At 44.8% G+C, this 21461-nt stretch overlaps 1 non-coding gene across 1 annotated transcript; it reads left to right on the top strand.

The window, feature by feature from the left end:
- Positions 1–698: 698 nt before the first annotated feature.
- Positions 699–781, top strand: Trnas-gga (transfer RNA serine (anticodon GGA)). The gene is given in 2 exon segments: positions 699–737; positions 745–781. It is a non-coding gene; the product is annotated as a tRNA-Ser (tRNA).
- The last annotated feature ends 20680 nt before the right edge of the window (positions 782–21461 follow it).

The raw sequence follows: 21461 nt of genomic DNA, 5'->3' as shown, positions 1-21461 counted from the left end.
GGGCTTGAATATTCTGTCGCTGGAACTGACACAAGTAGACTTCCCACGGCCGTGATAGCGACAGGTGCGAATGAATCACCCCGAGATACAAGCGGCTGTCACCGCCACCGGCTTCAAAGCTACGAGCCCGTACTGCATTAAAACACTATTGCGGATTGACTCGCGACGATACAAGCGGTCAGCGTGGGTCAGGGCGGTTTTCTCGCTGCTAGAGTTCATATTTTTCTCTCGCTGACAGTATGCGTCGATTAAAAGAAATATAGCAGACCAGACTAATGTGCGACTGCTCTATGGAAAGGGCTTGTAAAATTCCGCTTTGAAACCATTTTGTTTGTAACGGGAAACAAACCGAAGCTTTTCGTCGATAGTGGGCGTCACATGAAGGACGTGATGATCACTATTTGTCTGAGCTGAATCGAGTCTCACAGTGCAAAAATGAAATACAACTATTTGCGCCTGACGACTCTTAGGCGAGACACCGTGTATATTCGGTAGCGAAAATTTTTACAGAGACGCTGTGGGTGCCATTACAAAAAAAATTAGGAAACACTGGTGTAGGGCATGTTATCATTTACAGCGTGTTACAAACGCGTTCTGGTTCAAAATTATTACGAACAAGCACAAATTACGGTTATTTCTCGGAGACACGCTGACACTGCGAAACAGCTTTTTTAAGGAGGCACTGCTAGTTCCTGCCGGCCGGGGTGGCCGAGTGGTTCTAGGCGTACAGTCTGGAACTGCGCGAACGGTACGGTCGCAGGTTCGAATCCTGCCTCGGGCATGGATGTGTGTGATGCCCTTAGGTTAGTTAGGTTTAAGTAGTTCTATAGGGGACTGATGACCTCAGAAGTTAAGACCCATAGTGCTCAGAGGCATCTGAACAATTTTTGCTAGTTGCTGGGACCATGCAGAAACGAAAACACGTTTACATGGTGTAAAGTGAATGTCACATTCAGGCACAGCGAGCTTATTCCCTGAACTGAAATAAAATTGAATGAAGCAGACAGGGTGAACATTAATAAAACCGGTAAACTGTACTGGCGGATCTCTGACTATAAATGAAGGAAAAAAAGGTTCTATGAAAGTGTGTCCGTAAATGGATGGTGTGCGTGCAAAGACATCAAATCGTCAGTGAACACAGTACAGAGCTGCATCGCATCCACTTCAAAAGATGTTCAAAGTGGGCCCGCATCTCGTGGTCGTGCGGTAGCGTTCTCGCTTCCCACGCCCGGGTTCCCGGGTTCGATTCCCGGCGGGGTCAGGGATTTTCTCTGCCTCGTGATGGCGGGGTGTTGTGTGCTGTCCTTAGGTTAGTTAGGTTTAAGTAGTTCTAAATTCTAGGGGACTGATGACCAAGGATGTTAAGTCCCATAGTGCTCAGAGCCATTTTTTTGTTTAAAGTGGCCTCCATGGCCGGCCGATGTGACCGAGCGGTTCTAGGCGCTACAGTCGGGACCCACGCGCCCGTTACGGTCGCAGGTTCGAATCCTGCCTCGGGCATGGATGTGTGTGATGTCCTTAGGTTAGTTAGATTTAAGTAGTTCTAGGTTCTAGGGGACTGATGACCTCTGTAGGTAAGTCCCATAGTGCTCAGAGCCATTTGAACCATTTTTTTGGCCTCCATGGGATTGCAGCTGAGAGGGTCAGTAGCGGCTGTCATTCAGGATACACATAATCGCACTTTGGCTCACACCATGTTGGCGGGTCACTTGCCTGGAGCTTGTGCTAGGGTTCGTCTCAATATCCTGTACAATCTCGTGCTCCAAATCTCGTGTACGCGTGCAGTGCGCCGCTTCTCTGCACGTTCGTCTCTCTGAAAAGACATAAACGCCCGAAAAGAGTGTTGTGTGATGTGGTTGGTCTCTGTGAGGGAACTTGATTTGGTACAGACAGCAGTGTTGCCTCTCGACAATTTCCATGTGCTTGGCCGTACTCGAACACTCTTGTTCCCGACGCGAATACTGGACCATTCTGCAGCTCACAGTACGCTGCGCCAATTGCACAGCCTGTACCACACAAGGAACACACAGCACGTGCTAAGGGGAACTTTCATTCGGTAGCGCCATCTAGCGTGGCAACAATAAATTTCCGGACTCATGCTCATAGAACATTTTTCCTCCATTTCCAGTCAGAAATTCGTCATTGCAATTTGTCGGTTTTATTGAGGTTCGCCCTGTATATGCTACATTAGGACTGAGGAAGTTGCTGGTATTTTTTTCTTTCTTTTTTTTTAATGTGTGATGTACTACCTACTTAATAAATTGTTATCTCTATGGCACGTACAAAAAACGCAAAAAAAAAAAAATTCTCAAAACGTCTTGGAGTCACCCTCTATGAAACACAGAAGAGCGACTACCTATTCAACACGCCGCCCCTGCCACATCTTCACTGTTGTGTCCCCCCTACCCTCCATGTCTACACTCTTCATCTCCTTTCCCAAGGTGGCTTACTCCCCCTCCCCCCCTCTCTCCCTCCATTTATCCCTCCTATCAACTCTCTCACTCCCCCTCCTTTCCTCTGTCCTTTTCCCGGGCTCCCTCTCCCCCCCTTCCATCCTTTTTTTTCCCCACCTACCCTCTCTCTGCCCCCCCCCCTTCTCTCCCCTGCGTCATTTTGCATTTCCCTCCTCTGCCTTTTCACATTCCCTCTCGCGTCTGCCCTACCCCTCCCCCCCCTTATGTGTCCTCTCCCTCCCTTCCCCCCCTTTCGTTTTTCCTCTCCTCCCTCCTTGTTTCCCCCCTCATCTGTTCATCTGTCCAGGTTCCCCCCCCCCCCCCTCCAACCATCTGCCCTTGGCTAGGGTGTGTCATCTTTGTGCCTTTGTCTTTACAGTGAGTGTTCAGTGTTGTGTGTCTTTTCGGAAGTGTTGGGAACAGGCATCATACGGTCTCTGGGTGTCATTTTTATATCTCTTGCGAACAGAAACCAGACTGTCGCCATGTTTTTTAATTGTCTGTCTACAATGTTACTTGTCTGATTCCTGTGTATGTTATTAGCATTGCCAACCCTTTGCTTTATGTTTTAACTTTCCACAATTTTCCGCCGTTTTACACTTTAAGTCACCGTTTTATCGCCTGCTTTTATTGTTTCTTCTCTTCTTCTTACGTTTTAAAAAGTCTGTAGGCTGCAGAGCAGCGTACTAACCCCTGCTGCCAGCCCGCCCCTTTAGGGGGAGAATCGAAATTTAATAAAGGAAAAAAAAACCTATTCAACGTGACTTACGTCTGCTAGAATTGCGTGATCATAGGATGTGTGCTGTTTTCCGGAGTCCTGGATGCGGCGGTATCAGTGGCCGCTTGCCCATCGGCGACAGCGGTCATCGGAGGGTTGGCTAGTGATCGGAGGGGAGGGAGTGGGGGTGGAAGGAGTCCCCGGAGACGGCTGGCGCAGACACCAGACACGTGCGCGGCACGTGGTGCAGATAAGCCGGCGCCGCCGCCTCGGCAGCACGCGCCATTGTGCGGCCCGCGCTTATCGCGTTCCGCCTTCCCTTTGGCGACCGACGACGCACACTGCGTATGTGGGGTCGCAGGAGCGCCTGCGTGCGCTAGGCGTACACACACTCACTCACACACGCGTCACGTGCTAGAGGCCAACGACGTCAAATACGTCCTAGAGCAACAGAACACTCCAATATTCGTTTACGCGGGCCTTATTTACGCCAATATTTGTCCTGAATATTGTTCCAGTCAACATTGCTGATATGTACCCAAAATACGCAGCAACAACGCGGGACTCTAGTACTGCTGGTGGAGCAACTTCCTGCAGGTACACTCCGCAACAAATCTAAAGGATCACTTTTACGGAACCCAGTAACTGTCTTCCATTGCCACGCCTAAGTTGACTCAAACGTGCTTACAACCACTGTAATGGTAGGAAAGCATGGTGCCCTGCGAGGATACCATCCGGATCAGCGACTGTTCAAACGCCAAGGTGTCCACACCGACGGAGAAACGGTCATAGCCCAGAAGTTCATATGAGGCTTAAGAAAAGAATTTCCACAACAATTCTACTCGTCGCCACTGTGGACGTGTCTTGGGACGGAAAGGTTTTTCACACTCATACCCACATTGGAAAAAGTTTTGGACGCGGAGTGGCCGCGTGGTTTGAGGCGCCATGTCAAGGATTCCGCGGCCCCTACCGCCGTAGGTTCGTGTATTCCCTCGGGCATAGGTGTGTGTGTTGCTAGAGTAAGTTAGTTTAAGTAGTGTGTAAGTAGGAACCGATGACCTCAGTAGTTTGGTCCCTTAGGGAGTCACACACATTAGAACAGTTAGAAATTTTTGGAAATTTGTAGCAAGTTCCTACGGGACCAAACTGCTGGGATCATCGGTCCCTTGCATTACACTCTACTAACTTAAACTAACTTACGCTAAGAACAACACATGCAACCATGCCCGCGGAAAGTCTCGAACGTTCAATGGGGGCAGCCGCGCGAACCGTGGCAACGCGACTGAGACCGTGCGGCCACCCCACGTGGCTTATCCACATTGCACCCCTTCATATGACGCCGATGACATTCCCGAACTGCGTGGTTTTACGGGAACGCTTCGCCATTTTATTCGCGCACGTGTCAATATCGAACACTTCCGTGATCACGCCACAGGATGGTGGGGAAACGGAGGGCTGAGAAAGCATAAAAAGGTTTTACTGTCTAGGGTCGCGTTCATATTTCGACAGATAGTTTTGAATGGTCCTTAGTGTTTCCACCCGGTATGGCACTACAAAAATTGTTGTCACGGCACGCCCCAAAGGAGTTTATCACCTTCAGTGGGGTTGCCCCCCGCTATCTCCTAAGAGATGAACTGAAACGCACAGGGAGTAGCAGCAGAGGGCAAATTTGTCAAGAACGTTGTCCTGCTGCTCACTGCGCTGCGAACTGTCGTTTCCGACAGCGAAAAATGTGGGAACCAACGCGCCAAGTGAAAGGATTGAAACGTCCCCTTTGAAAAATTATACACGACTGTGCTTAAACTGACACACAATATTTTTAGCGCAACGCAATCTGACTTTCAAAAATCCCTACAAAAGAGTGGCCCTGACTAACATTAACCCATACGTTTCACAAATCACTTACCTCACAAAAATCTTCGTTACTCGAACTCCTGCAATACAGCGAGCGCCACTACTGCCAGCTAAATAAAAGATTGAAACTACGAAAGTCACTAACTACTGATAGGGATAGTTAGCAAATGAAAGATTTTAATAGAGAACAAACAATGTATTTACCTTAATAGTCATAATATATGATATCCAGTATTACAAATTTCAAATCTCCGCCATCTCTCTCCCCACATCCACCACTGGTGGCGGCTCACCTCCAACTGCGCAACGCTATGCGCTGTTAACATCCAGCTGCCCAACACTACAATGGCAGACAACAATGCAAGCTAACCACAGACTGCACACAGCACAGCCAGTGATTTTCATACAGAGCGCTTATTCTTTACCAATAAGAAAACATAAACAGCCTGCTTACAGGATGATTCCATTTACGCCCTTTATGGGGCTCTCTGTGTGGCGTTTCTTGTAGATTTTAGACGGTGTTGTGTCTGAAATGTTTTCCTCGGCAGCCCATATGAAAACCACGTGATTTCAACAGTCGATGTCGCGGTCTGACCTGCATCACAGAGGCGGTGTGAAATTTGGGCTAGAGGGGGCGCGACCGCCTTCCCAACGTGTGACACGTCTGTGGTGGAGATTGGTAGACTAATGGGGATATTTAGTGCCAACGTAATATCATCCCATGAACTTCTGAGCTGTCGCCATTCCTCACATTTGTCGACATCTTGCTGTATGAGGCGTCGCCGAATTTTAGGGGTGACGTCACAGGGTGACACTCTTTTGTACTACGTGGTCTCCAATAGCAGAATTTAGTCACATCATCAAAATAATAAAGCCAAAAGAGCATCTATTTGACACCTCCATTTTCCATTCGTAGAAATGTCTCTTACGAGGCGCTACGCAACGGTGTACTTAGGTAAAAAGCACTCTGGTAACGTAACGCGTCAGATTCGGATAAGCCTTCGATTGTGGGAGCTATCATGTGAAGCTGAAGACTTTATTCCAATCCTAAAATGTCTCTCCCTCCTGTGGTATTTCCTCTGAGTACTTATTTCCTTCAGTTATCTAACTGTTCATACATTGATCCAAAAAGACACTTAGTAACTCCCCACTATGTTATATAGTGTGCACGACGGTACGTGGTTGTCCTCTACTCGTCCCTCCATGAACATGCACGCGTAAGTCCTTTATTTACTATTGCTATTTATTCGCCTGTCCATTCATTAAAGTTTGTAGCACAACTGTCTATGTCTACAAATTAGTATTACACTGACAAGAACTGAAAGGATGTTATTTTATTTTCACTTTCATTATCCACTGCAGGTTTTCGAAAGGGCCTTCTACCAAAAATGACATGTACGTAGTTCAGAGCGCCGCCGCTGTGGCCAAGCGGTTCTAGGCGCTTCAGTCTGCAACCGCGTGACAGCTACGGTCGCAGGTTCGAATCCTGCCTCGGGCATGCATGTGTGTGATTTAATTAGGTTAGTTAGGTTTAAGTAGTTCTAAGTTCATGGGGACTGATGACTTCGGATGTTAAGTCTCATAGTGCTCAGAGCCATTTGGACCATTTGAACCTAGAGCCTATTCCAAGCTCAAACGTCATGAAATTCGTGGAGGAGAAATTTCGCTGAAAATAGCAATAACGGATTCACAAAACCCAACGCGCGTGAAATATGGATTCCTCTGCTGCTACATAACATCCAGCAAACAACACAGTGGCTGAAGAGCACTTTCCCAGACTGCCCAAAGACCTTCGACACTGCCCCGGTGTCGAGTACTGAGTAAGTTACAATCGTGCGGAGTGCGTTCGCAAGTATGTGATTGGCTCGAGGGATGTTCGACTAATAGAATCGAGTATGTTATGCTGGATGGCAGATGTCCCATAGAAAGAAAACTAACATCGAGTGTGTGTCAAGGAAGCGTAATGGGAACTCCAGTGTTTCCAGTATTCATAAGCGACGTACCGGATAGTATGAGGGGCACTGCAATATAGGTCGCTGACGATGTAGCTCTTTATTGGAAACTGTTGTCGTCGGACGATCGTAAAGAACTGCAGAAAGACTTGGGCTTCATTTCCACTTTGTGCAACGATAGACAGCCCCCTTTAAAAGTGGATAAGTGTAAGATAATGCCAATAAGAACGGGGAAAAAACCGACAGCATCTCACCACGTGTGTAGAGGGAAACATCCACTTTCAAATGAACGATTATAAGAGAAAAAGGCAATGTACTAAATACATTTGAAAAAATATGTTCTTGTCAACATACCAGCGAACGCTTTTTTAAACCTAATGAGCATTTATTACTAAAGAAACCTTTACACTTGCGGGGAGGGGGGGGGGGGGTGTTAATGTAATGTCACTGAGAAAAAAAATTATAGCGACTGTTTCACTTGCTTTCTGCCTAACATTCTGCCTTTCTTTAATGGGAGCTTGTGCTGATAACATGTGAATTAACTCTATTGAATTTGATGGCTTAATATATACCTGTTTCAGTATAATTAGTCGATTTCATTATTTAACAATAACTACCACCCTGTCTTCTTACCGTATGCATAATTTGTATTGTATTCTGAATGTGTTTCAGCAGAAAAATAGGAGAAGTTGTAGACGGATTGTTCGGGGGCGAACGACTGAATACCAGTCGTGTTCTTTCGTTAACTGCTTTTCCGTCGGAAGCTATAACATCCCTGAGAATTTTGTTCCAATCATTTGCCTTGTAGTACGCAACATTTTATCGTAACCGTTGTGTGGGTTTGATCGGTTATCGCCGTCGCACAATGACATCTATAGTTCTACTCATTGGCCTAATGCGGCCCCCTGTTATATGAAAAGTGATCAGATGATGAATCAGAAAAGATAAAGTTTCAGTAGGCTGCACCGTACGGTGCTCTTAAAAGAGACTATTAAATCATGTAAGGGCTTTTATCTTATGAACCTGTATCTAATGTAGCCCTTTTAAGAAACTTTCAGCTGAATATGTCATTGAGAGACTGAAGCAAATTCCAAAACGTTACATCGTGTAAGTATTTAGGGGTAATAGTGAGAATCGGTATGGAATGCATGAACACGTAATGTTAGCAGTAGGGAAGGAGGATGGAAGATTTGGATTTGTTGGAAGGGTTCAACAAATGTACGGTATGTCGGTAATGGAAATCGCAAACAAGAATAAAGCAAGATCGATTCCTGAGTACGGGGTCAGCACGGCGAGAAACACCGAACAAATTCTGAGGTTCTCTGCTAGCATCGTAACAGCTTGCCATACGGCTATGTAACATAAGTGCTCGTGGAACTTAGATGGGAATTCTTGGAAGGAAGACGATGCAGCTGTCGGGAAACACTGTTGGCTAAATTCAGAGAAGATAGGAAGATGGCTGTGCCAGAATTATGATGCCACCAGTGTATATCTGGTGCAGAGACCAGTCGTAATGAGACAACAGCTAAAAGGGCACGCAGAGTGTGAGTTGTAAACTAAAGAAAGTCATTTCCCCTTGTTTAATATGTAACTGGAACACGAAATCAAACTGATAATACTGGTACAATGTGACTTGCATCGTTCACTGTGCAGCGAGCCGGCAGCGGTGGTCTAGCGGTTCTAGGCGCTCAGTCCGGAACAGCGCGACTGCTACGGTCGCAGGTTCGAATCCTGCCTCGGGCATGGATGTGTGTGATGTCCTTAGGTTTAAGTAGTTCTAAGTTCTAGGGGACTGATGACCACCGATGTTAAGTCCCATAGTGCTCAGAGCCATTTGAACCATTTTGAACTGTACAGTGACTTGCAGCGTGTTCATTAGACTGAAATAGAGGGGTTAAAATAACTACGTAAAAAACAGCGATGTAACAGTAACTTTGTAGTATGAGAAATATTATGCGCAAGACAGTTATGAGAGCATTCGAACACCACACCAAATGAATAGGAATATTGAGAACTCCACATGTCCATTTTGTGACAAAATTGAGTTACCTGTGATTTTGTACTTTAAAGATATAGGCCGATCATCATACAGAGAAATTCCATAAGTATTCTTATGCAGCCATCGCATCACTTAAACAGAGGAGAAAGCGCTCATGTAAAATTTTAAGTCGTCAACACTGTTACAGAGAAAACAATCGATAGTGCCTCTTACTGTTCGTTTTAATCGATTTATATTGTTACTGGTGGTAAAATGACATTGCACGCCTCCCGTTTGATTTTATGCAAAACAAAAAAAAAAGTGGTTCAAATGGCTCTGAGCACTATGGGACTTAAATTCTGAGGTCATCAGTCCCCTATAACTTAGAACTACTTAAACCTAATTAACCTAAGGACATTACACACATCCATGCTCGAGGCAGGATTCGAACCTGCGACCGTAGCGGTCGCGTGGTTCCAGACTGCAGCGCCTAGAACCTCTCGGCCACTCCGGCCGGTTGATTATACGCAGCACTAGGAATTGCCTCAGATACCAATACAAGACATGTTTTCCTTGTGTCAGCTTTCAGTAAATGTCTTTAACGTACATCGCATATCGAGAGGAAGAGCCAGACTTTACCTTCATCATGAAGGACTAGCATGAAAAATGCCGATGAAATCTATTCATTTCTTTCTGATCATAGAGTGTGCTTCCGTAAGAACGTGCAAAACTTTAACAGAACACAGAGGATGCTCCGCTGAACAATTTGAGATCGAGAATCGGGGTCGGAAAAGCCAGCTTAAGGAGACAACAGGAATAAAGTTAGCTGCAGTTAAATGCAGATACTAGCACCGACACAATGAACGTACCATTTGCACTGTATCTTACAAAGTGTGCTAAAACTGACAGCCATCAACCTTAGTGCAAGGATGACATCGTCGAACAAATATCCCTGGCGTGGTCCTCATGTTGCCATGTCCCTCGTTTCTGCTTTACAATGATCCAGTCTCCCGAATTCGTCCATCGAGAGAAATACTCGTCACGACGGATGATGGCTGTTAGGAAATCATTCCCTGTCCTGACTTTCAGCAGAGAGAGCATTGCAACGTACTTTCCCATACACAAGATGTATGTCAGTAAGTTCTGCGAAACTGTACCAGTACTCCTCCATCGTATTGTACTGCACGTCTCTGAATAGCACTGTGGAATGAATGGGCTGTTGAATGGGCTGTCGCTGATTCACAATACGTTCTGTCATGGACAATGAAAACACGATAAACAGAGCTACTTTATGGACAAGTAAAGTAAACAAAACCTGCATCGACACTTCCTTGCAATCAGGTTCGTCTTCCTTGTTACCTTGCAGGAAATAAAGAAAGTACATGTTAATAAACACCACAGTACGTGTAAATTTGTAAGCATGTTGGCTGTAAATAAGCTGGAAAACAGTAATGCTATACAAAGCTGTCGTCAAGTTTACTTTCATGTCTCCTTAAACTGGCATCTCCTACCCGTTTCCCTACCTCACATTATTCGGTCATTCTCTATGTCCTGTTATATTTTTGCAAGCTTTTATGGAAACACCCTATGTAAATGAAAATGTTAAACGCCTTCACTTGTGCTCTGGGAAGGGCTACACAAAGAAATAAAAAAAGGGCATTTTCATGTAATACAATCCATGGAGTTCTGCTGTGTGCATGAAAGTCTTGCTATTTACGAAGTTAGACCATTCACTGACGGAGCAGACATATTCCAACTGGCTGAACCATGTATAATTCCACCAACCCTGTAAGTCAAGCTAATCAACATCGTATGCCTATAAATGACAAGAAAATGAATGACTTAATGCGATTTCTATCGCTCCTGCCAAAAGAAGAAGTCATCCAGGACTACTACTCTGACACATGCAATTGGCCAATATCTGTTCAAGAATGAACCATGTTTTGGCGTACGAGTACAATGTCAAAGAGAATGGAAAATAGGCATAATTTGATTGATTTTTGTCCACAGTTAAATATGACAAATGCTTATTTATACGAAACATCAAGAAAGCAAACATCTTTCCTCAATAAATTAATAAATTTTAACTTAATGTCAACAAAATGAACAAAGGATTTCTCTAGTGGATTAGCATTGATCAGTCTACGTTCATTTTAACGAGACATGAGAATAAAAACGGAATTTCAGCATAATACTCCCTTTGTCAGAAAATTTCTAGGACAGCTTTTTTTTTAAATACAAAATTGCATTTACCAAGTAATGACCTAGCTCCTATATAAATAGTCCACTTGACTATCTACATGCAGTTGCCAACGTTACTGGAGGTCTTGGAAGCATGCAGTGAAATTTTCATCTGCGATGCTTGTAAGTTCATTTGTCACATCCCGCTGAATGTCTGCGATATCCTGATGAAGCTTTCCTTTCAGTCGCCTTTTCACTCGCGAAAATAAGAAAAAACCGCAAGGCGAGAGGACAGGCGAATACAATAGATGTGGGATGGCAATAACAGAATGTCTGGCCAGATATTCGCTAACAGATTCAGCAGTATGGGGTCTTGCGTTGTAATGCAGTAAGAACCAGTCGTGAGAATTCGACAAATCAGGACGGCGACGTCGAATTGCTTGTCGCAGAAGTTTCAAGACTTCGATGTAGGGAGTTTGGCTCACTGCTTGACATGAAGGAACATACACATGGTGAACTAATCGTTTACTATCAAAGAATGCGATTGACATTGTCTTTGTTCTCGAAAATTGTCTTTCGCTCTTTTTCGAGTCTGGTGATCCAGAACTCCGCCATTCACGACTTTAACGCTTCGTGTAAGGGTAATACTAGTAACACCAGCAGTAATCTTTGGCAGAATTGTGGGATCACGCCTGGCTCTGTCCAGTAATTCAACAGAAATTCTTCATTTGTCCTTTTTCTGTTCGTATTTTGGTGTGTGAGGGACGAGTTTTACATCAAGTTCCAGTTTCCCTAAACCTTCAGGTGAATGCATATGAGAGACATCACGATTCAAATTAATTTCTTCTCATATCGCACACACAGTTACATGACTGTTTTCTTGCAATAATTGTCTTACACGCTCCACGTTTGCATCGATGTGTGCTGTAGACCCGCCACTAGAAAAACGAATTCGTGTAAGTGCTCCGTCTGTATATGCTTGCACAATCATTGTCCACGTTTTACTAAGGGTTTCCCCGAGCTTAACGTAGAACTTAATTTCACTCTTTGGTCACACTCAGCATCCATTTTCACATCGTTGCTAATGCTCCGAGAAAGCAAACAGTCTGTTGGTAAACACAGCCCTGCCACCTAGTGAATTTGCAAAAACAGACATAATGTCTTATGGGATAACAGCAATCAGTGACTTTGTGTTACTTAAAATCCGTCTTGATTGCAATTTTTTATTATTATTCATATGACCGGTTTCGGTTCATTCAGAACCATCTTCAGATCTGATATTTCAGTTACAGGAGTAACCCGTCCAAATCAAGCAACTTTCACATGCTACGTCACATGTGACGTAGCATGTGAAAGTTGCTTGATTTGGACGGGTTACTCCTGTAACTGAAATATCAGATCTGAAGATGGTTCTGAATGAACCGAAACCGGTCATATGAATAATAATAAAAAAATTGCAATCAAGACGGATTTTAAGTAACATAACTAGTGAATTTGGGCGCAAATGTGGCCAAGGTCATTTCAAGGTTGCTCATATACGAGGGGACGTACGAGGGTCGAACAGTAAGTAATGCCCCACATTTTTTTTTAAATCCATAAATATACGTACACATTTGATGTTTGTTCTGTGCACCGATGAAGTTTCGAACCATTCTGGCAGATGGCAGAGCCGTAGTACAGAGGCAAAATGGCGTCTACATACGACTCACGTTACAAGCAGCGTGCTGTTATTGAATTCTTGTGTGCAGGAAAAGAAACCGTGGTGAACATCCATAAACGTTTGTGTGCAGTGTATGGCGATGTTACAGGTGATAGGAGTACAGTTGGGCGATGGGTAAAGAAAGTTACAGCTTCAGGAAAGGCAGAAACAGAGCTCCATGATCAGCCACGCTCGGAACGTCCTGACACAGTCACTGCTCCAGGCATACTGAATCGCGCGGATGCCATTATTCGTGCAGATCGTCGCATCACTACTCGACAATTGGCTCTACAGTTGTCGGCCAGCATTGGAAATGCGTCTGCAATGATCAAGACTCTCGGATATTTAAAGTGCTGCTCACGATGGCTTCCACGAATGCTCACAGCGGACCACAAGATTCAAAGAAAGGCCATTTCATCTGAATTGTAGGATAGTTTTGAGACCGACGGAGAGGTCTTTCTGTCACGGATCATCACGGACGAAAGCTGGGTGCACCACTTTGCGCCGGAAACAAAAATTCAGGCCATGGAGTGGCATCATCCTCATTCACCAAAAACGAAGAAATGACCCCTTTGCTGGAAAAGTCATGGTGACAGTCTTCTGGGATTGTGATGCCAAGAGGGTCAGGTTAGAGGCATACGTGAGGACTCTGAATAAACTCAAGGACCGTTTCTGATGTGTTCTATCGGACAAGAATCCAGCAGCAATCTTGCTCCAACACGATAATGAACGCCCAAACACAGATCCCAGGAACACATCGCCAAGTTGGGTTGGGCGTCATTACCTCATCCATCATATAGTGGAGACCTTGAGAAATTTATGTGCTCCATCACTTACTGAACGACCCTCATACAGGGTGTTTCAAAAAAGACCGGTATATTTGAAACGGCAATAAAAACTAAACGAGCAGCGATAGAAATACACCGTTTGTTGCAATATGCTTGGGACAACAGTACATTTTCAGGCGGACAAACTTTCGAAATTACAGTAGTTACAATTTTCAACAACAGATGGCGCTGCAAGTGATGTGAAAGATATAGAAGACAACTCAGTCTGTGGGTGCGCCATTCTGTACGTCGTCTTTCTGCTGTAAGCGTGTGCTGTTCGCAACGTGCAAGTGTGCTGTGGACAACATGGTTTATTCCTTAGAACAGAGGATTTTTCTGGTATTGGAATTCCACCGCCTAGAACACAGTGTTGTTGCAACAAGACGAAGTTTTCAACGGAGGTTTAATGTAACCAAAGGACCGAAAAGCGATACAATAAAGCATCTGTTTGAAAAATTTCAACGGACTGGGAACATGACGGATGAACGTGCTGGAAAGGTAGGGCGACCGCGTACGGCAACCACAGAGGGCAACGCGCAGCTAGTGCAGCAGGTGATCCGACAGCGGCCTCGGGTTTCCATTCGCCGTGTTGCAGCTGCGGTCCAAATGACGCCAACGTCCACGTATCGTCTCATGCGCCAGAGTTTATACCTCTATCCATACAAAATTCAAACGCGGCAACCCCTCAGCGCCGCTACCATTGCTGCACGAGAGACATTCGCTAACGATATAGTGCACAGGATTGATGATGGCGATATGCATGTGGGCAGCATTTGGTTTACTGACGAAGCTTATTTTTATCTGGATGGCTTCGTCAATAAACAGAACTGGCGTATATGGGGAACCGAAAAGCCCCATGGTGCAGTCCCATCGTCCCTGCATCCTCAAAAAGTACTGGTCTGGGCCGCCATTTCTTCCAAAGGAATCATTGGCCCATTTTTCAGATCCGAAACGATTACTCCATCTCGCTATCTGGACATTCTTCGTGAATTTGTGGCGGTACAAACTGCCTTAGACGACACTGCGAACACCTCGTGGTTTATGCAAGATGGTGCCCGGCCACATCGCACGGCCGACGTCTTTAATTTCCTGAATGAATATTTCGATGATCGTGTGATTGCTTTGGGCTATCCGAAACATACAGGAGGCGGCGTGGATTGGCCTCCCTATTCGCCAGACATGAACCCCTGTGACTTCTTTCTGTGGGGACACTTGAAAGACCAGGTGTACCGCCAGAATCCAGAAACAATTGAACAGCTGAAGCAGTACATCTCATCTGCATGTGAAGCCATTCCGCCAGACACGTTGTCAAAGGTTTCGGGTAATTTCATTCAGAGACTACGCCATATTATTGCTACGTATGGTGGATATGTGGAAAATATCGTACTATAGAGTTTCCCAGAGCGCAGCGCCATCTGTTGTTGAAAATTGTAACTACTGTAATTTCGAAAGTTTGTCTGCCTGAAAATGTACTGTTGTCCCAAGCATATTGCAACAAACGGTGTATTTCTATCGCTGTTCGATTAGTTTGTATTGCCGTTTCAAATATACCGGTCATTTTTGAAACACCCTGTATAAACAACATTTGTTTCCTTTTAGTTCTGCAAACTCAGAAATAAAAGAAACCTGTCCTGGAACTTTCCTGACAAGGGAGTATAAGACATGGTGTGTTTTTTGTATCTCCCGAGACGTTTAGTTTTTTGGACGTGCGCCGTTTCTCAGTACTCCCATTCACATACAAGTTAATTGACGTGTTAGAACGCGAACGAGGCAGTCGGGAGCGTCGCTGCGCCTGCGGTGCGGCAACCCGCCCAGCAGCGGCGTTCTGCGGGCCAGCCGGGCCCCCCATAGGCCGCGGGCGCGTGAAACGCGATTGGTGGTGGCGGCGGGCGGGCTGCGCACGTCGATGCGACGCGCGCTTGTGTGTGCGTGTCTGCGTGTGTTTTGGGAAGGGGCGCCATCTCACGCGCGGTTTGCCGCCGTAATAGCTGCGCGCGCTGCGGCCCAACCTCTGCCGACCACCCACCCAGTGCAGTGTAGAGTAGTGAAGTGTAGCGAGGGGAATCCTGACAGAAGCGAGTGTCACTCTGTCCGCTACAGGTTCCTGAGCACTCACTCACTCTTTATCCTCGAAGGATGTGCCGACTGCTCCTGTATTTTGAAACGAATACTTTACTTTCTAAGATTATATCTCTCGATCTATGTGTCCTTCAGCAACAGTTTTCTGTCGGCACAATGACGTTTTATCTGTCGATCTATGTGTCCTTCAACGACATATTTCTGTCGGCATGTTCAGCAGCATATGTTGGTACTATCTGCAAAACATGTTGCGGTTAGAGTTAGTAGGAAAAAAGTAATAAATTTACACGTCGTGAATGATGCGTCAGTTTTTCACGCATCTAGTTGTTTATGGCGTCATATCTCTTGGACCTATTACAGGTAGGTGGTTCTTACCCCCCCCCCCCCCCCCCCCCCGGGATTGTTGCCTCACAGTCAGGGATATGTGTACCGGGTTTGTTTGCCATCGGTCCAGTGGTTTAGGGGGAGATGTGCAGCCTTGCAGCCTACACACACACATACATACATGTTTTTATTTATAATTATCTAATTTCGTCCCATTGTGTATTATCAAGTGTCAGCAAATGTTCGTTGACATGCATACCTAGAGGAGCAAATTTGTGTAATATGGTTAATTTTGTGCTAGCTGAAGAGCCAACACCGTGTTACGAGTGGAGGCCGAAATGCACGCGTCTTAGCTCACGCAGGGAAGAACTATATTGACGTGAGGTCTGGAACATGACAAGGAATGAGAATTCAGAAAGCGGACGTAATTAGTTTGATACTTAACTTTAATCCATTAATGATGAACGTCGCTCTTGACGGTACATGATTCACAATATTATCTGTTCAGAATACATTCTTGAAGTAATTATAGGAACTGAATATAGTGCCTTGCTAGGTCGTAGCAAATGACGTAGCTGAAGGCTATGCTAAACTGTCGTCTCTGCAAATGAGAGTGTATGTAGACAGTGAACCATCGCTAGCAAAGACGGCTGTCCAACTGGGGCGAGTGCTAGGGAGTCTCTCTAGACTAGACCTGCCGTGTGGCGACGCTCGGTCTGCAATCACTGATAGTGGCGACACGCGGGTCCGACGTATACTAACGGACCGCGGCCGATTTAAAGGCTACCACCTAGCAATGTGGTGTCTGGCGGTGACACCACAGTTAAAATGAGAAAAACATACGCAGTAGACTATTCTTCCTCTTTATCTTATTAGGGGTATACATTTGTCTAACGAACCTTGTTTCTCAGCGCTCAATAGTTGCTGTTAACGTAAAATTTGAGCTATTAATGAAATATGTGGGTTATGAAAAAGACGTAGTAAAAAATAAAAATTCCCAATTTGCAGCAATGCTATCTAACAGACGTCACAAATTAACTTTTCAGAACCTAAATAACAATAGTGACGTTCGTGCCAGAGCTTCTCGCACTTTGCACATCGAATCCAGTCTTCTGTTGGTGCGTTGTTGTACAACAATTAAAATATTATAGGATTCGCTTGCTTTTTGTGTGTTTCAGCAAAATCAAACAGATTCTTCGGTGGTTTATTTCTCTCCTATTTCTCTTAATTGCAAATCGAGTGTCTTTTTTGCACGTGGTCCTAGATACTATATCTAACTTTTTTCCCCCTAGGTGTCTCTCTACGTGATATTTTCCTGTTTGAGAAGGAATTATTTCATTACCTGATCCTGATCGTGGCTCCTTTGTAGATGCTTGTGAACTTAGGCTCTGCAGGGATTTCGCTTCAGTCATACACAACACACTACGCAATTTTACCCCTGTCGCAGCGCGTAAACTTTACCAGTACCATGTGGCTGCGTCTTCTGTCTGCACACAGAAGCACTTCGTAGTAATCTCGATGCGTTAACACATCACAGTAACAACAAATCATTGCAATACCCGGCGATGAAAACTTCTTAACCTCATTATTCGACAATCTACAGCTTATCTACGCCAGGTAGGAGTTTATCTGAAAATAGCGTGAACCGCACCGCTCAGCAGCCAAAATACGGCAGCGAAAGGTCAGCTGATTGTTCGTGTACAGCGTGACAGCCAAGTGCTGGATCATTAAAACTGACAACGGCGTCCAGCAGACATATCCAGCTAGACTCTACCCGCTATGTGTACAGAGCCTCACTGTTTCCTTAAAGGCAGCCGGCCGCCCTGGCCGAGCGGTTCTAGGCGCTTCAGTCTGGAACCGCGCTGCTGCTACTGTCGCAGGTTCGAATCCTGCCTCGGGCATGGATGTGTGTGATGTCCTTAGGTTAGTTAGGTTTAAGTAGCTCTAAGTCTAGGGGCTGATGACCTCAGATGTTAAGTCCTATAGTGCTTAGATTCATTTGAACCTAAAAAGCAAGTGAATACTCATTCATGCGTAATAGATAAAAATTCGCACATGAGTTTGGTTTATGGTTCCCCATAGCTAGTATGCTATACAAGTCATACATAGTGTTTCTATTACCATAACACGAAAACCTCTGATCCACGATGTGGGCAGGGTTGTTTCTGACATGCGGTGTCAGGTTACACATCCGGTGTCAAGTTGCCCTGAGAGGCACCCACATGCCTTGCTCATACTGTGGCATCAAGCAGTCAAGCCTGCAAGATGAGTGGTCTGCCAAGCGAGTGGATTCATTCTTATTTATCGAGTAACATGAACTCTCGTACTCACAATTAAGTTACAAATTATCCTCCTGTATGAATAATACGCAACGGAAACGCACATCTGACTATCAGTGATTTACAGAACTCAGACTGTTCACTACGCACTGGCAATACCACATTTTCTTTATGTCTTTTATTTAACGGCTTTTATCAACACGTGGCCACCGCACTGAATATGAATGGCGCACAAATTATAAATTCGGGACAACATGGCAACATACAATCCGAAGGAAAAGTCCACCAATCTTTTTCTTTTCACTATCTTATTTATTCCGATAAATTCTATAACCTAAACACACAAATTCTATAACCTACACCAATAACACGTGAAAAATTCCGCCCAGTGGGCATAGCTTTACATTGGTGAATCTCTATATTATGGTCTCGTAATTATTTAATGCTACAGTGCACTTTCTGGATAGGATGGTGGATCTTTTATTATTTCTCACACTTCGACTCTCACAGTCATCATCACGAAACTATCCTCCAGACCGAGCGGTACAGAAGGAACAAGCATAACCCACAAATCTTTTGAAACTACCTTGCTACTCTCCCATGCAAACCACACATACCCAAATTACAAGACATACCCCACACTACGACATGGAATACAAACACTAAATAGTCACAACACTATCACTTTCGGCTTTCCCACTTCAATTAGTATTTATCCCAGTTTCACACGACACTGCCCCACTTTGTAGTTTATCAAGTGTCAGCAAATGTTCGTTGACATGCATACCTAGAGGAGCAAATTTGTGTAATATGGTTAATTTTGTGCTAGCTGAAGAGCCAACACCGTGTTACGAGTGGAGGCCGAAATGCACGCGTCTTAGCTCACGCAGGGAAGAACTATATTGACGTGAGGTCTGGAACATGACAAGGAATGAGAATTCAGAAAGCGGACGTAATTAGTTTGATACTTAACTTTAATCCATTAATGATGAACGTCGCTCTTGACGGTACATGATTCACAATATTATCTGTTCAGAATACATTCTTGAAGTAATTATAGGAACTGAATATAGTGCCTTGCTAGGTCGTAGCAAATGACGTAGCTGAAGGCTATGCTAAACTGTCGTCTCTGCAAATGAGAGTGTATGTAGACAGTGAACCATCGCTAGCAAAGACGGCTGTCCAACTGGGGCGAGTGCTAGGGAGTCTCTCTAGACTAGACCTGCCGTGTGGCGACGCTCGGTCTGCAATCACTGATAGTGGCGACACGCGGGTCCGACGTATACTAACGGACCGCGGCCGATTTAAAGGCTACCACCTAGCAATGTGGTGTCTGGCGGTGACACCACAGTTAAAATGAGAAAAACATACGCAGTAGACTATTCTTCCTCTTTATCTTATTAGGGGTATACATTTGTCTAACGAACCTTGTTTCTCAGCGCTCAATAGTTGCTGTTAACGTAAAATTTGAGCTATTAATGAAATATGTGGGTTATGAAAAAGACGTAGTAAAAAATAAAAATTCCCAATTTGCAGCAATGCTATCTAACAGACGTCACAAATTAACTTTTCAGAACCTAAATAACAATAGTGACGTTCGTGCCAGAGCTTCTCGCACTTTGCACATCGAATCCAGTCTTCTGTTGGTGCGTTGTTGTACAACAATTAAAATATTATAGGATTCGCTTGCTTTTTGTGTGTTTCAGCAAAATCAAACAGATTCTTCGGTGGTTTATTTCTCTCCTATTTCTCTTAATTGCAAATCGAGTGTCTTTTTTGCACGTGGTCCTAGATACTATATCTAACTTTTTTCCCCCTAGGTGTCTCTCTACGTGATATTTTCCTGTTTGAGAAGGAATTATTTCATTACCTGATCCTGATCGTGGCTCCTTTGTAGATGCTTGTGAACTTAGGCTCTGCAGGGATTTCGCTTCAGTCATACACAACACACTACGCAATTTTACCCCTGTCGCAGCGCGTAAACTTTACCAGTACCATGTGGCTGCGTCTTCTGTCTGCACACAGAAGCACTTCGTAGTAATCTCGATGCGTTAACACATCACAGTAACAACAAATCATTGCAATACCCGGCGATGAAAACTTCTTAACCTCATTATTCGACAATCTACAGCTTATCTACGCCAGGTAGGAGTTTATCTGAAAATAGCGTGAACCGCACCGCTCAGCAGCCAAAATACGGCAGCGAAAGGTCAGCTGATTGTTCGTGTACAGCGTGACAGCCAAGTGCTGGATCATTAAAACTGACAACGGCGTCCAGCAGACATATCCAGCTAGACTCTACCCGCTATGTGTACAGAGCCTCACTGTTTCCTTAAAGGCAGCCGGCCGCCCTGGCCGAGCGGTTCTAGGCGCTTCAGTCTGGAACCGCGCTGCTGCTACTGTCGCAGGTTCGAATCCTGCCTCGGGCATGGATGTGTGTGATGTCCTTAGGTTAGTTAGGTTTAAGTAGCTCTAAGTCTAGGGGCTGATGACCTCAGATGTTAAGTCCTATAGTGCTTAGATTCATTTGAACCTAAAAAGCAAGTGAATACTCATTCATGCGTAATAGATAAAAATTCGCACATGAGTTTGGTTTATGGTTCCCCATAGCTAGTATGCTATACAAGTCATACATAGTGTTTCTATTACCATAACACGAAAACCTCTGATCCACGATGTGGGCAGGGTTGTTTCTGACATGCGGTGTCAGGTTACACATCCGGTGTCAAGTTGCCCTGAGAGGCACCCACATGCCTTGCTCATACTGTGGCATCAAGCAGTCAAGCCTGCAAGATGAGTGGTCTGCCAAGCGAGTGGATTCATTCTTATTTATCGAGTAACATGAACTCTCGTACTCACAATTAAGTTACAAATTATCCTCCTGTATGAATAATACGCAACGGAAACGCACATCTGACTATCAGTGATTTACAGAACTCAGACTGTTCACTACGCACTGGCAATACCACATTTTCTTTATGTCTTTTATTTAACGGCTTTTATCAACACGTGGCCACCGCACTGAATATGAATGGCGCACAAATTATAAATTCGGGACAACATGGCAACATACAATCCGAAGGAAAAGTCCACCAATCTTTTTCTTTTCACTATCTT

This window comes from Schistocerca cancellata, chromosome 9 (assembly GCF_023864275.1).
Source record: "Schistocerca cancellata isolate TAMUIC-IGC-003103 chromosome 9, iqSchCanc2.1, whole genome shotgun sequence".
In the NCBI taxonomy this organism is placed as follows: domain Eukaryota; kingdom Metazoa; phylum Arthropoda; class Insecta; order Orthoptera; family Acrididae; genus Schistocerca; species Schistocerca cancellata.
This window is presented reverse-complemented; position numbering and strand designations above follow the sequence as displayed.